At 46.2% G+C, this 16,759-nt stretch overlaps 1 pseudogene; it reads right to left on the reverse strand.

The window, feature by feature from the left end:
• Nucleotides 1-11,557: 11,557 nt before the first annotated feature.
• Nucleotides 11,558-12,246, reverse strand: LOC130041693 (protein RER1-like; annotated as a pseudogene).
• Nucleotides 12,247-16,759: the final 4,513 nt, after the last annotated feature.

A 16,759-nucleotide genomic window follows, 5' to 3' on the forward strand; every position in this document is an offset into this window, starting at 1 on the left:
CACCAAGGAGGGTTTCTACAAGAATCCTTGAATTGCTTCTTTTCATATGAGAGTGTTTCTTAAGTCTGGGGAGCATGCTTAAAGTACAGATACTAGCCCTATCCTCTACAGAGGTTTGATTCAAAACTCGAGAGGAAGCACCCCGCAATGGAATGGTACATGGACATCACAAGTGTGTATGATGTAGATGTTGTATGCATCAATTTTCGGGAGGAAATACCACCCCACTCTGAAAACAAACAAAAAAGATAATTCAAACCTTCTCTAACATCTAAACTTTCCATATCTCAAAACCTTAAGTCTGTACATGCTCATAGATACTTTTCCCTAATTCTCAATGATTGGGCCCGCGACCGGTTGGAGCCCCTTAAGCCCACCATCAGTACGCAAGTATCACTGATTAGGCGTGGAGGGTGCCAGCTCTAATAAATTCTTGGAATTGCAGGTGTTTTGGGAGCCCCCGGTCTTTCCTGCCCACATTGGCAGGTCTCAGGATTTCAGTGTCCCCACCCTCAAAGTCCATGTTTTAACTTCATATCCTTTCTTCCAAGTAAAATATAACTCCCAGAAGCATTTGCTTGAATCAGGAAAACCAGCTCTGTTCTCCCCCTAAGCTGGCCTCCAGCCATCATACCTGAATGAGTCGTGACTGAGATCCCCACGATGTTCCAATAGGAACAGAACAATAAAGCATGCAGAGCCAGTTCTTAAAATCTTCTGTAAAATATCCCACTGGCCTCTCCTACACTGTGCTCTCGGAAACAATGCAGTGTCAGGATATACTGTTTCTGGGATCATTCTGCGGGCCAGCCTTGAAATGAATGCTCATAGGAAGCTGTCAAGATGAACCTAGGATTAGGCGATAAAGGTTGGTTGGGGGTGGTTTAAATCAAGGTATTTGCTGGCTATTGCTCAGGATAATGGAACTTTTTTATCAAGTAGTCAAAATAGCAGACACTGCCGGCAGCCACCGCACACGGTGCCATTAAATGTTCATGTGAACTCATTGGAGGAGAGATGAATTATGCTTCCTGGGTGGAGTTTTTTTAAAAGAAGGTGGGAGGTAGCTGGGATCTATTTTTATTAAAAAGGCTTGAGGCGTGCAACGAAGTGCTTGTGTGTTTGCAGTGGGCTCAGTGCCATGATTTGACAAGGCATGAATAATCGGAGGCAGAGAATCCGCCGGCCTGCCTCATTGCTGTGGCACTTGGCTGGATGTGCTTTGGAATATTTGGGAAAATTTGCCACTCTGCCGGTGTCTGAACTCCTCACTTCCTTCAGTATATGACTACCCATCTTTGGCAGAATGGGAGTTCCTTACACGTTGGAAGACTGCTTTCTGTTCAGATGTGCATTGGAAAGGAATCCAATTTATTAATTATGCATTGCAGTTAATATTCATTTAAAGCTGTCAAGTGATTAACTGTAGGAGGTGATAAAACTTCAGCAGTTGTTGCTATAGATAGAGCTCACGGCTGTTCCACCCATAACTTTGCTCTGGTAATGCTAAAGCCTTATTTATTGGAAATGGGGTTCTGGGTGCCAGAGTTGTTTGTCCCCTCCCTCCCTTCACCTTTTAAAGGTGAAGGCTATGATGTTGGGGCTGCCATCTGAGAGTGCTTTCTGGGCTTGGGGAGAGAGTACACAGGGCTGGAATGCATACCTGCCATGCACAGGGTCCTGGGTTCGATCCCTAGCACCCCAGGGCCTCATGAGTGCTGGCTTTGTAGCCGTGGGGACACAGCTGGGGGAAGGCTCATCCCCCAAAGAGAGGGTTTCTGGACTAGGACTGGAGTTCAAGTTTCATGAGAAGAAGGACTCTGTCTCAGGCTCTACGTTTGCCAGACTTGCTGGCTGGCACTAGAAGGACCCTTACCCCCATCCCTCTTGCCCCCACTCCCTTAACCCTCAGACCTCACCCACACTCGCCAGTTGTTGTTCTGTGAAAGGGAGGATTACCACAGCTGAGCAGTGGGTCTTCTCTGCCCAGCTTCCCCGGGTCCGAATTCCCCAGGATGACTTAAAGTTGCTGAGAACAAACAAGGCAGCAGGCAGCTTGGCGGACCCTGCGGGTACCATGTGATGTTGGTGTGGGCATTTCCCTGCCGCCACACAGCTCCTCGCAGCCGGCTGTGGTCCAGGAGGAGAGATATAGCATAGATTCCCGGACAGAGGCCCTGGGGTGCAGTCTGTACCTGGGAGCGGCTGCAGGACTGTGACTAGCGCTGATGCCCGGGTCTCTGATGCTCAGGCAGCCTGGCTTCTTTGGCTTCTGTCTTTGCTGCTCCCCCAGGTTCAGAAAAGCCCCAGAGTTGAGTGTCGATGGTCCGTGACTCACTGCACATGAACATGTGAGCATAAGAGCCCACTGTGCTCCCGGCCCCGAGTGTGGTCCTCCAGTGGTCAGGGGCAGATGACAGTAAGTGAAGGAATGAAGAGCATGTTGCAAGTAGAAAGGAACTAAAGTAAGCACATTGGGAGGAAAGACAGGACAAGAGGGAAGGTACTTGCCTTCCATGTGGTTGACCTGGGTTTGATCCTTGGCTCAGCATATGGTCCCCTGAGCCCTACCAGGAGTGATCCCTGAGCACTGATTCAGGAGTTAGCCCTGAGCACTGCCAAGTATAATTACCAAATCAAAGGAAATAAAATCAGATGATGGTTGGATGAAGAACCACTTTCAGCAAAGTGGTCAAAGAATCTTTGGATAGATTTGAAAGATGAGTTGAGGGGAGCTGGGGAAATAGTGGTTGGGTCCTCATGGAGTGAGGGCCTGGAGGCAGGAAAGCATGTGACGGGTTGAAGGAAACCACTTTTTCTTTGCACTTTTATTTTTCCTTTTAAACATGCACTAGGTACTGCCCATTCATTAGGCCCCAGTCCTCCCTGGTAATCTCAATTTTGTTGTCAATATTCGTGGTTTAATGTCATTTTGCTTAGCATGTTCATCTTATTTCTTATATTACATACACAGGTGAAGCCATCCAGTATCTTCCTTTCTCTCCTGGCGTCCCTTTGTAAAATGCCTTCAAATTCCTGGCAATTTGTCACAAATGACAATTTTCATCCTTTTTCATAGCTGAGTAATATTCCACTGCACATAGCCGCCACATCTTCTTTACCACTTTTCTAATGATAGGCACCTTGTGCACTTGGACACTTTTTATATTTAGCCACTGTACAAAATGCTGCAGTGACCACTGGCATGCAAGTCACTCTAAAAGTCATTTTATATTCTTTGGCTAGGTAACCCACCCAAAGTGGGATTGCTGAATCACATGGAGTTCTGGCTTTTTTGCTTTATTTATTTAGTTATTTATTTATTTTCAGTTTTTCCCCCTGAGGAAGATCTTGTTTCTCAAAATACCAATTTACATTTCATCAATGAGGTAGGAGAATTTCTGTTTCTCAAATTCTTAGCAGTACTTGTTTAACATATTTTTTAATTGTAATTCATTCTTACCAAGCTCGTTTATCGTATTTTTGTGTGTAATCTATTCATTTTTTTTGGGGGGGGGGAGTATTAGGCCACATTGAGAGATGCTCAGGGTTCACTACCAGCCCTGCTTAGGGGTTATTCCTGGCTGTGCCTTAAACCAGAATCAGCCAGGTGCAAGCCAATGCCTCATCCCTATATTGTTTCTCTGGCCCTGTTGTAACCCGTTCTTACAGGTCTGAGATGGTATCTCACTGCAGTTTTTATTCATATTTCACCGGAGAGGGTGGTAATGAATTTTTTTCTACGTGCCCATCAGCCATCTGTATGCATTTTTTAAAAAGTATTTATTCAGGCCTAACTGCATTTTTAAGTTGGACCACTTGTTTTAAACTATGCTGATCCAACAGTTTGGCCCAACTTTCAAAAATTTTTTCTTTTCACATTCATGAACACAGTGCAGGGTTAACTTCAACACTGTCTGCCTTGTGTTAGAACCGCGGGATCTGGCCGGCGTCAGCCCTTCTCCGAGCAAGTGCTCGCGTCCTCCCAGTTTCACAAGGCTTCATCAGAGTGAGGCTTTCTCCCGCAGAGTCGAAGGCAGTCCCAGAGTCGAAATGAGGGAAGGTACAATTTCATCCCTTAGAGGAGAAACAGGGAAGGAACAGAGAGCAGAATTTAGGAGCCGATGTTGGTGGAAGGATTCAACGTGACTGGGGGTGGGGGGGGCTCTAAAGAAAGGGCGGGGGGCCTGGCGGGGCGCGGGCGGGGAGTGGTTTCTGTGGCTCCGTTCGCTGGCCCTGGGCTTCGCCTTCCCCTGGCCAGCAGGTGGCTGCGCAGATGGACAGTGGGTGAGCGCCAGGCACACGGGGCGAGAAGCTGGAAGATTGCGTGAATCTACACCATTAGAAAGACGGTTTAAAATGCGCATTGCTGGAAAACGAGGGCTCAGCTTCGGTCCCTATGGTCGCAGTGACCTGTTCTCCACCGGCTACGGGACTGGCTCGGGGCTCCGGTTAGAGGTGCTCGGTCCATCCCGGACAGGCGTGTTTCAGGTTCGCCCCCCGAGCGCTGCCTGCAGAGCGAGGACGTGCGCTCCCGGCAAGTCCTTTTGCGCTTCCCTTTCTCACGTCTAAACGGTGGTCAGTAGAGTTGACCTTCCTCTCTCGGATTATTGAGTGTAATGCCCTGAAAACGTGGCGAAGACCACACACAGCTAAAACCTGATTACATTTCCCTGCTGCCAGCCTCGCGGATCCATTTTCATTTTCAGGGACGTTCTGTTAGAACCATCAAAGCAATTATCTACAGTGCCGGCCGTTGAGCACTTTCCTGGGGAAATAAGGCTGATGTTGCTCATCTGCAAACCGTTGGGGTCACCCAGTTCAATTAGGTGTGTGTGTGTGTGTGTGTGTGTGTGTGTGTGTGTGTGTGTGTGTGGTGTCTAACAATGGTGCTCGAGCATTTAGTTGTGGTGTTCCCGGGGACCGCGACCCTATTGTGGGGCTCACACACTTGGACGCAGCGCTAGTTTAGCACGTGTTCTCCAGGACTTGTGTTCTTTGGTCGAGTCACAAAGGTTCTGACTGTCGTGCTCAGCAGGGGGTCACTTCAGGGTTTACATACACGCTTGCCAGGGGGGCACACTTCCTGACTGTGCTGCTGTTTGGTTGTGGTGCTCACCAAGGGTTACACCCCTTTGTGGAACTCGCACATACGCAGCTGGCATGCAGCTGAAATCAATTGTGTCACTGGCAGTCACCTGGGGAAGAGCTGTCAGGGTTGTGCTGAGCACATGTGATAGCACCAGGGATATGAACCCAGGACCACACGCTTGCAAGGCAGGTGCTCCAAGTCACTGCTCCTTTCCTCTGGGCACCCTCACCTGTGGGTTATTATATTTTTTAGAATATTTCACAAAGACTATCAAGACGTATCTAAAGCTGAGGAGGAAAAAAACTCTCAAAACTTAACTCAAGAACACAATTTCCTCCCTTATCCTTTCCTTTACTTTTATGCGTATTTTTTAGAATTTTAATGATATCTTATGCAAAACTTGTATATTCAGTATGATTGAGAAGTTTGTGGGGTTTTTTGTGGTCACTGTCACTGACCTCCTGTTGTTCATCAATTTGCTTGAGTGGGTCCAGTAACATTGTGAGACTTGTTACTGTGTTTGGTATCGAATACATCATGGGTGATGTATTCGATGATGTATCGAATGTAGCCTGCCCACAGGGCAGAGTCTGGCAAACTTCCCGTGGCGTACCAAATATGCCAAATACCAGTAACAATGATGGGTCTCATTCTCCTAAAGAGCCTTGAATATAATCTCAGGGCTAGGATGAAAGAGACGTTACTGGGGCCTGCTCGAGGCAAGCGACGAATAACAGGATGATGAAATGAAAAATGAAAAACATCATGGGTAGCTTGCCAGGCTTTGCCATGCGGGTGAGATACTCTCAGTAGCTTGCCGGGCTCTCCAAGAGGGGCGGAGAAATCGAACTCGGGTCAGCCTTGTCAGCCATGTGCAAGGCAAATGTCCTACCCACTGTGCTATCGCTCCAGCCCTTTTTTGTGGTATACTTAAATTATTATTATTATTACTGGAGCATTAGCACAGAGGGTAGGGTGTTTGCCTTGCATGCAGCTTACCCGGGTTTGATTCCTTCATCCCTCTCGGAGAGCCCGGCAAGCTACCGAGAGTATCCTGCCCACATGGCAGAGCCTGGCAAACTACCTGTGGCATATTCGATATGCCAAAAACAGTAACAAGTCTCACAATGGAGACGTTACTGGTGCCTGCTCGAGCAAAGAGATGAACAACGGGAGGACAGTGCTACAGTGCATTATTAGCCTGGCAAGTGCCTGTGGTGTATTCGATATGCCAAAAACAGTAACAATGACGGGTCTCATTCCCCTGACCCTGAAAGAGCCTCCGATATGACAGCATTGGGAAAGATGAGTGAGAGGAGAAGCTGCTAAAATCTCTTTTAGCTGGGGCGAATGGAGATGTCACTGGCACCCACTCGAGTAAATCGATGAACAGCAGGATGACAGTGATAGAGTGATACAGTGATTTTGGTGCAGTGGGGATTGAAGGGCCAGAAACACATCTTTGAATCCTTGAGGTTGGGAAAAATCTGAGCCTTCAATCTGGTTTGGCAGCCGAAAGAGAAATACCACAAAGGAAGTAAATGTGATCACCAAGATTTGACTAGACATTTAGGGGCTCAGTATCAGTTGTTCCATCTCAGGCCAGAGCATCTGAGGTGAAAGTGAAAGACAGTGGAACTTGACCAACTGGGAGAGGATTTGACCCAGAGAGGTGGGTCAGAACTAGAGAGACCAGTCAGGAAATGAGGTTGTATTTCCTTCCAGTGCTCTCTCCTTCCTGTAAACCTTACTCCCGGTGTCCCCAAAGATGAGGCCCAGTTGCAGACTTTTGTTGAACTCTTGACAAGAAAGATTTCCCTTGTAGACTCAGTGTGTTTCAAACCTTGTTTGCCTCTCTCCCAGCTTCTGGGGCTGTGCACCTTGAGACTCATTGCTACCCCCTCACCTCACCACTTCCTTAATGGTGCTGGGTGAGTCAGCCTAGAGGGTGGGTGGAATCTTCTAGAGCCCTCTCTTCCCTGGGACAGTCAGCATCAGCTACACTTGAAATTGGTCACACATCTTGTTAAGACATCTGTGGAAGCCCCCAAATCAATGTGTTCCTTTGATCCAGAGTCCCCCAACACCCAGGGCAACTCTCAAGTCACCATCTGTGAGATGGAGGAGGATCAGTGGTAGAAAGGGCCCTTGGCAGTGTCCACTAAGAGCTGTGGAAATTGCATATTTATGTAAAGTTAAGCAATGATGACATAAGCCCCCTCTTAGAAGCTGTGTGTGCCCTCAGAAAGGGACCCAGGCCTGGCCATCTGCTTCGTGTTGAGGCATCTGGGCGTCCATAAGGACATATTATGTGCATGGCCTCCCATTCTGCCTGACCACTGGAGAGTTTGTTAAAAATAAATCACCTTTGCATTGCTCTGAAGTTGTTTAGGTATTTCATGCTGTTTTAAAAAGAGAAAATAAAAGAGCAAAGGAAAAATTGATTGTAATCCTGCTAGGGTGGGTTTTGGTTCACTACACTAGCACGTGACAGGGATGAATGGAGAGGTTACTGGTGCCCGCTCAAGCAAGTTGATGAACAACAGGGTGGTAGTGATATATATACATATATATAGTTTTATGTAAGTCATATATATATCTCCTTATCTTATTTGATCTATTTTTCTTGTGTCAGGGGTTGAACCCAAGGATTTCTATATGGGAGACATGTCCCCTGTCCTCTGGGCCACATCCCTGCCTGGCCTTGATGTTTCCTCCTTATCATCTCTTAACTTGTCATCTATCAGTGTCTTCAACAGCAAAAGAAAAAAAAAGCAATAAATTTTATTTTATTTATTTATTAATTTCACAGTAACAGAACTTTCATGTTTGAGCTTTGATCATACAGACATCAAACACCCATCTCTTCCCTAGCGCACGTTTTCCACCACCAAAGTCCCCAGTGTCCCGCCCATTCCAAACCTTGTTTGTGACTGTGGCAGACAATTTGCACAATACTCTCTTTCTCTACTTTGGTTATCTTTGATATTTGAGCCCAGTCCCACCACCACTCATAACTGCTGAAAAGGCAATGTTAGACAGTGTGTTTTGTATTGCTTATTATGGATACAATATAATGTTGCATGGCCTTGAGAGCAACCGCACGCTCAAGGAATTCTAAAATTTTAATATTCTAAAATTTTAATTCTAAAATTTGGATCATGACTGTGTGGCAGCTTAAGTAGATGGTGGCCTTGCGTGGGTGTCATCTCTGAGTCCTATAGGGGTAGGGGTAAGGAGAAGGAACGACTCCCCCCCCCCATCCCATGAGGCCTGGTGTTTCCTGCCACCGCCACCCATACCTGGAGCTTTTCACTGAGTTCTAGAAGATGGCAGCTGCCAGGATTCCTAGAGGGCAAGTGGAGGGACAGCACCTCACCCCAGCTGGGTGGCCAGGCAAAAAAGACCTATTGCAAAGCCCAGGGTCATCTCTGCAGCAAGTTGCTCGGGTCTGAGATTCGTTTATGTGTCTAAAACCAAGAAACTTTAGTCTTCAAAATTAGATTTTTGGTGAGCGACCTTTTCTATTTTCTTTTTTGTGTTTGGGCCACACCTGACTGAGTTCAGGGCTTTCTCCTGGCTCTGTGCTCAGGGATCAGTGTTGGTTGGGTGCTAGGGACCCTATTGCAGGTGCTTGTTATGTGTCTAAATGATTTTTTTGGCTTTTTCGGTCACACCTGGCGATGCACAGGGGTGACTCCTGGCTCTGCACTCAGGAGTTACTCCCGGCGGTGCTCAGAGGACCATGTGGGATGCTGGGAATTGAACCCAGGTCGGCCAAGTGCAAGGCAAATGCCCTACCCACTGTGCTACCTCTCCAGTCCCCGGTGTCTAAATGATCTTTAAAAAGGGGATGTCTTTAAAAAAGTATCCAGTAGTCTGAAATTTCCTTTCCTTGAAATTTTGATTATTTTTACATTTTATATGATAGATTACATTGTGGGAAACATCTTTCTGTGTGTACATGTGCTTTTAAAAAAGTTTGCATCCGTTAGATTCCTAGATGTGAAACTGCAGAGTAACAAGCACCTCTAGAAAGATGGCTTCTATTTATTTATTTAATTTTTACAAGAAATGTCCGAAAATGTTTTTCCTAGCAGCCCTTGACAGAAACATGTACTATTTGTGAAAAACAGTCTTTGGAATGCTACCCATGGTTGGAGACCTTGTTTTTTTTATTATTGTGAGACTAAATATTTCTTAGGTACATTTTGGCTGTGTGTATCTTCTGTAGATTGTTACTTCATGTCCTCAGGCAAGAGTTTTTAATAGAATAGTATGAGGTTGAGGCAATGTATTTCCCCAAGTACATAGATTCTATGAAAAGTGTTTCATTATTATAATAATCACTAGCGTTGTCCTTTTGCTTTACTTGCTGCTTGGTCTTTCTCTGTTTTTTCTCTTTCTAAGTGCCCCAAGTTGTTGCAGTGACTGATCTTATCTATTTTCAATTTGTGAGTCTGGGCCAGATGAAAGTATAATATTAAAGATCAAAGAAGGATGGGGCCAGAGCAATAGCACAGCAGGTAGGGCACTTGCCTTGCGCACTGCCAACCTGGATTGGATCCCATAGGATCCTCCAAACTCTACCGGAGTGATCCTTGAGTGTAGAGCCAGGAATAAGCCCTGAGCACTGCTGCTGTCACCCCTCCAAAAGTTTTTCAAAAATCACTTAATCACTTAACTTAACTTCCTGTTAGTCTTCGATTTGCTCGAGCGGGCGCCAGTAACGTCTCCATTTGTCCCTGTCGTGTGCTAGTGTAGCCCAATGGCATCTGTTCGCTCTGGGAACATGAAGAGCCTCAAACCAATCGTTCTTGATCTTGATGAAGAAGTCTGACCATCTGGTAGGTGGGCGGCCACGCGGTCTTTTGACATCCCGTGGAATCCAGTCGGTAACAGCTCTAGTCCAGCGGTCGTCTTTAAATCTCATTACGTGACCAGCCCATCTGATTTTCGACACCTTGGCAAATGAGACAGCGTCCCTGATTCTTGATCATTGACGGATGTCGGAACTCCGGATTCTTTCTCTCATTTGAGTGAAACATGATATTCCAAGCATAGCTCTTTCAATTCTTCTTTGGGAAACCTGAATAGCCGTTCTCATCCTGTTTCCGTAGGGTCCAGGTCTCTGAGGCGTATTTTAATGCAGGAAGAACAGTGGAATCAAAGAGATGTGCCCAGAGCTGGAGGTTCTTGGTCCTCTTAGCTATTTCTTCGGCGTTCTTGAAGGCATTCCAAGCCGCTCTCTTCCTCCTGCGCAGCTCAGGTGCCAGGTCATTTGTCATGTTGACTTCTCGACCTAGGTACACATAGCTGTTGCATTCAGAGATGGTCGTTCCGTTGAGAGCAAATGGGGCATCAGGAACGAGGCTGTTTCTCATAAACATTGTCTTCGTAAGATTCAGCTGTAGTCCTATCTTTCCACACTCACGGTCAAAGTCGGCCAGCATTTGTGCCGCTTGGCTGATGTTTGGTGTTATTAAAACAATGTCATCAGCAAAGCGGAGGTGGTGTAGTTGCCGACCATCTATCTTCACTCCCATTCCTTCCCATTCCAGTCGTCGCCTGATGTTCTCGAGGGTGGCACTGAAGAGTTTCGGTGAAATGGTATCACCCTGCCGCACCCCTCTCTTGACATCAACGATCACTTCTTTGTAGAATGGTGAGATCCTGGTAGTGAATCTGCAGTACAGCTCACGGAGGATCTTGATATATTGGGCTTGAATGCCCTGATTGGCTAGGGCTTCAGTGACCACTTCCGTCTCAACAGAATCAAAGGGGTTAAACAGCAGCAAATTCAGATGACCCCACCTGATCTATTTCTCTTGGCAATCTGCTTCAGTCTCTCATACTCCCTTTCTCCTGCTGTCCTCCTGTCTTTTTATTTACCCACCCAGCAAATATTTATGAGCCAACTGCAACATGGGACTCTAGGAATGATTCTGTCATCAGCAACTCTACCTCTCTGATGAGCTCCAGTCTCAGTGAGCAAGGAGTTGGCGCACCTGGCATCATGCTCTCTCTCTCTCTCTCTCTTGCTCTCTCTTTCTCTCCCTCCTTTCCTTCTCCCTCCCTCTCTCTTCCTCTCTCCCCTCTCTTGTCCTCTGTTCCTGTTGGCCCTCTCTCTGTTCCTGTTGGCTTTCTCTGAGTGCAGATTCTTATGTCTAGTGGGTGCTGTAGTCTGTACGAAATTGAAAACACAAGTATACAAAGCAGATGACTTCAAAATCACTCACCTTTATTTCTGACAGTTCTGGACACCTAGACGGGAGGAAGCTGGACTGGTAGGTTCTGTCTGGATTGTTAGGAAGCTGTCTAGTGAGCGTTCTCTTCCCCATGAACAGATCTTTCTTGTCTTATGCTTTTGGGGTACACGGAGTCAGCTTGTCTACCTGGCAAATGTCTTGGGCACATAACCAGCATCATTCTCCTTGTTGATGATTCACTGGGCATGTACATTAGTCAATTGTGCATCAATTTCATAACCTTCCTATCATTGCCTCTATCCGTCCTCTGGCTGTGCGTGAACTGGATGTACCAATACTTGATCCTGTGCTTGATCTTCCCCTTCATAGTGATACAGAAAAGCCTGATAAAGTACAGCACCAGGATGGGTCAGAATACTGGCATATTGAAGGCCTCGAAGGAGGTGTGGGCCATGGCCACCAGGATGCCCCTCGGTCCCCACATGACGGAACTTAAACTCCAGGAGCCTCTGTGGAAGGGCTGGAATGCCTCATTCTCCCAGGAGGGGAGGGGCAGGCTTTTGTCTGTGTTCTCCATGAAGGATGGGACCACCTTGGGGAAAAGAAAGCGATGAAGAGATTGAGGTCATAACTGTCCCCCTCCCTCACCCCCAGAGCATAGGTGACCATGTGCCAGCCCTGCAGCAGCTAAACTTGGATCATGCATACAAAGCTCAGGCCCAGCAGACCAACAATTTCCTGGCTGTGTAAGGCATCAACTTGTCTGGACAGGACTGGTATATCTCTCTGAGCCTCATACACCACAGACGGCTTCCTGTGGACAGAGTTGCTAACACTGTCCCTGTCTGATGTTCTGCATCTGCTAGCTCTGGGCAGAGGTACTGCTGCCCCTCTGAGGGGCAGATGTGTCTGGGTGGCCTTGAGCCACAGACAAGACCCTGCCATCGCTCTGCGCTCAAGAAGAGGTGACTGTTGGCCCTGGGGGCTGCACTGTGGCCGAGCATGGTCTCAGGGTCTCTGGGAAGGAGGATGTAGGAACAGGTGGCTACACCTGCATTTGCTCCTTTGGGAAGCTGCCTATTCCTTCCTGATATCAATATTTTTTTCTTTCCTTCTCTATTTAAGCCTTATTACACTCTTTGGGGGCCTTCGTTTCCATCCTCCCATACCAGACTCTAAGCCATTGGAAGACATGTCAATGCAGGCCACATGTGACATAGGAAATAGTGGTAGAATTTTGTTGAGCAGTGTAAAGGATGATGGGAAAGTTATGAAATTAATGTGCGATTGACTAATGTACATGTCCAGTGAATCATCAACAAAGAGAATGATTCTGGTGAAAATTGGTGCGTGTGAGTTCATCCTTCTGACCCAGAAAGGGTTCCGTCAGGCTACTCCCCCTCATTGGGGGCTCCTATTGCTTTTGGTCCCAATTTCCCAAGCTTCTGTGAGACAAGGAAAAGAAAAAAATCTGCATTTTCAACAGAGTAGAGTGAAGCCTGGGAAATATTCAGTTTTGAGCCTTTAAATCCCAATGAGCAAGGTTATTTTTAGGCTTCTCATAGACACTTGTGAGTAAGTTCTCAGACAGGAGTGAGGGGGCAGCTCCTGAAAGTGGGGGTTAGAGGGATGGTCTCTTCCCAGGAAGCAGCTGCTGTGGAGAGTTCTACCAGTAAAGCTATGGTGGACCCTTGGGGCAGACGCAGAAGCACCTTCGATACTTCTATTTGCTTTTCAGTTGCCCATCGTCATTTTCTCTCTCGGAGGCACCATTGTCCAAGGGCTGGGAGGGGATGTTTCTCTCATTGCACCGTGAGCTTGTTTCTGAGGAGATTCCATTGTTCTTGGTTCCTGGCAAGCTGTGGCTATAGCTGTGGCTATCCTCTTGAAAGAGCAGCGTGGTAAAGTATTTAAGGTGGTTTTGGAGTCCAGCTGCAGGGACAGCTCTCACTGGTCCTCTCTTCCCCTCTGGTGGACATTTTTCAATCAAAGTCAGCTCAAACGTGGGTAAGGAGCTAGCACAGGAAAGAGCGAATTATGAAGTTGCTGTTGACGCACCATCTGAAGAAAAATATAAGCACCAGAAATAATAGCAAAGTAATACACATCCCTGTCAATTTGGATTAAATCACTTAAATGGAGGACGAGCACTCTTCTTCAAACACAGAGGCTTTGCCTGGCAGTACCAGAACAGACGTGGTGGGTGAATGGATGGATGTTTTTCACCTCTTAAATCTCAGGCCAGACTTTCTCACATCTTTTCTTTACTGAATTGAATGTTCTGTTTTCCAGCCAGAACCTAAGAATGTTATTTTCCAAGTTTTAAAGACACTGACTTAATGAATGGGAATTAAATTTGGTGACTACTATTGCTTATTCTGCCAGCAAACCCTAGCAGATGACAAAGTGAAAGATCAAGAAGTGGCAACGCTTTTGTAACATTAATATGCAAGAGCAGCTGATCTCACTTATTTCTGCAGCTCATTTTGTGAATGTGTGTGGCTCCTGCTAGAATATCCTACACAGGTACCCAGGACGCTAGTTGCTTGCTTTTAACGTATGGGTTCTAAATCCACTAAATGCTGCCAAGCATACAAACTTCTGTCTGATCAAGTGAACTAGACCCGAGTCTACCTCTGAGTTGGAGGAGACGTGGCTCCTACCCCAGGGAACTTACTGGAAAGTAGAGTGTCAGGGCCAGCTGCAGTAGACACTGCTCATATGCAAGACTGTATGGGAACACAGTCAGCCATGCAGAGCGAAGGGGAACACACCATGCCAAGCACTGCGGCAGCGTGGACCCAGATGGAAATAATATTCTTAGTTGCAGAGCGCCAACAGCACTGGGGAAGCAAGCCCCTGGAGGCGGAGGGGACGTCAATTGGCAAGCTGTGAATCGGTATTCTAGCTTCTTCTGCATCCTTGTTCCCTTGTGAATGGGGCCCTCTGTTTCATGGGGTAGAATTTTGTTGGTCTGAAGTGACAGGTGACTCTCCCACGAGGGTATTAGTGAGATTTTGTAAAAGAACCTGTTATCCATTCTGAGTCTGGATTCTGTCCTGTGCATTTCACGAATCCCAGGGCCTCTGGTGCCAAAAGGCAGTTGCTTCAGGAAGATAACTTCTGGATTCTCTTCCTGGAAAGTTTTTGTTGAAAGGAAATGATGTTGAGGGCATATAAGGACAGCTGGTGTGTGTGTGTGTGTGTGTGTGTGTGTGTGTGTGTGTGTGTGTGTGTCTGAGAGAGAGAGAGAGAGAGAGAGAGAAGCCCAATTCATATCAATTAAAATTATAGTTGGAAGGGTGAGAAAAAAAGGTCAGCAGGATTAGTTAGTGTTGGAGTGATGTTTTTACTTTTTCCCCATATGACTCATGTGATCCAATCCACATTTGACATCCCAATGACTTTTAAGATGGCTACACATTTTTCCATATGGGTGCTCCCGAGCCTAGTGTGCCAGAAACGCACACAAAGAGAAATAAGGAAGTGACCTAGAGTTTGCACAAAGGAGAAGGTCACACCAGGGGCAGCCCATTTCTCTCCTTGGCTTAGGATCTGGCAATGGTTTGGGGAAATCTCTCAGGCAGGGTTTTCTGTGTTATGCCAATGCCTCATTTTATCATTTTTCTCTTCTATATTCCCCCTTTCCAAAGCAAATGATTAACCACCAGATCATTGTCAGTCAAATCCTCTTTTTTTTTTAATTTATTAGTGAAACACCATGAGGTACAGTTGTAGACTTACAAATTTTTGTGCTTGGGTTTCAGTTATACAATGATTGAGAACCCATTCCTCCACCAGTGCCCATTCCCCACCTCCAATGCTCCCAGCATCCCTTCCGCCTCCCCACCGCCCCCCATCCCACCCCACCCCTGTGGCAGGGCATTCCGTTTTGTTCTCTCTCTCTTTTTGGGTGCTGTGGTTTACAAAAGAGACATTGAGTGGCAATCATGTTCAGTCCATTGTCTATTTTCAGCATGCATCTCTCATCCTGGGAGGATCCTTCCAACCCCCTTTACTTGGTGCTCCCCTCTCTATCTAAGCTGCCTTCTCCCCCAGCATGTGCGGTTGGTCTCCAAGCCATGGAGTACTTATCTGAATCTCCTGGTACTTATCTTGGCTATTCTTGGGTGTTAGTCTCCCAATTTGTTACCTTATATTCCCCAGGTGAATGCAGTTTTTCTACGTCTGTCCCTCTGTTTCTGGCTCATTTCGCTTAGCATGATACTTTCCATAGTACCACTTGTATGTAGATTTCATGACTTCATCTTTTCTAACAGCTGCTTAGTACTCCATTGTGTAGATGTGCCAAAGTTTCTTTAACCAGTCATCTGTTCTCGGGCTTTTGGGTTTTTCCCAGATTTTGGCTATTGTGAATAGTGCAGCAATGAACATAGAAGTGCAGATGTCATTTCGACTGTACTTTTTTGCCTCTCTGGGATATATTCCCAGGAGTGGTATTGCTGGGTCAAATGGGGCTCAATTTCTAATTTTTTGAGAATCGTCCATACTGTTTTCCAAAAGGGCTGAATCAGTCGGCATTCCCACCAGCAGTGAAGGAGGGTCCCTTTCTCGCCACATCCATGCCAAAATGTTTGCTTTAGTTCTTTTGGATGTGAGCCAGTCTCTGTGATGTGAGATGATATCTCATTGTTGTTTTGATCTGCATCTCCCTGATGATTAGTGATGTAGAGCATTTTCTCATATAGAGCACTTTCTCATTACCTTAATGCCTTTTAGCCATTCATATTTCCTCTTTGGGAAAGTTTCTGTTCATTTCATCTCCCCATTTTTTGATGGGGTTAGATGTTTTCTTCTTGTAGAGTTCAACCAGTGCTTTGTATGTCCTTGATATCAACTCTTTTTAAAGGATAGAGAGTCAAATCCTCTCTTAATAATATCTGCAGGGAGTCTTAGAAATGAGTCTGGAAGAAGCACTCAACAGCAGTGAGAGAGGGGAAGCCTAGATGAGGCCAGAGAGTGGCAAATAAGGCCCTGACCAGTGCTATGGAAAGTTAAGAGAGGATGGAGTGGGGGAATCACAGAGCAGAGTTCTAGAAGCTTCTGTGCCCCAAACTAGAAATTTCCTATTGAAGAACCTGGAGGACTCAATGTATCCTTATTACTGTTGTTGTTATTGTTGATTTTATTGTATTGGTTTGGAGGCTATACTCAGGGTATTCATGACTCCTGGTGGTGCTTAGGGGACCATCTGTGGTGCTGGAAATCTAAGGAGGGTGTGCCATTTATAAGGCAAATGTGCCTTAGCCCCTGTACTCTCTCTCTGGTTCTCATATTTGATTGTTATTGAATGCCAACATTTCAAAAATGTAGCATCTTTTCCCTAACTCTGTTCTGAAGGCAAACTTTGCTAAATTGAATATCCTCAGAGTTTCTCTAAATAAATGTCTGTTAACTTATGTTGAGTATTTTTTACTAGTGGGGGGGATCTTTGCTT

The sequence above is a fragment of the Sorex fumeus genome, unplaced genomic scaffold (genome assembly GCF_029834395.1).
Source record: "Sorex fumeus unplaced genomic scaffold, SorFum_2.1 ptg000002l, whole genome shotgun sequence".
NCBI classification, from domain to species: domain Eukaryota; kingdom Metazoa; phylum Chordata; class Mammalia; order Eulipotyphla; family Soricidae; genus Sorex; species Sorex fumeus.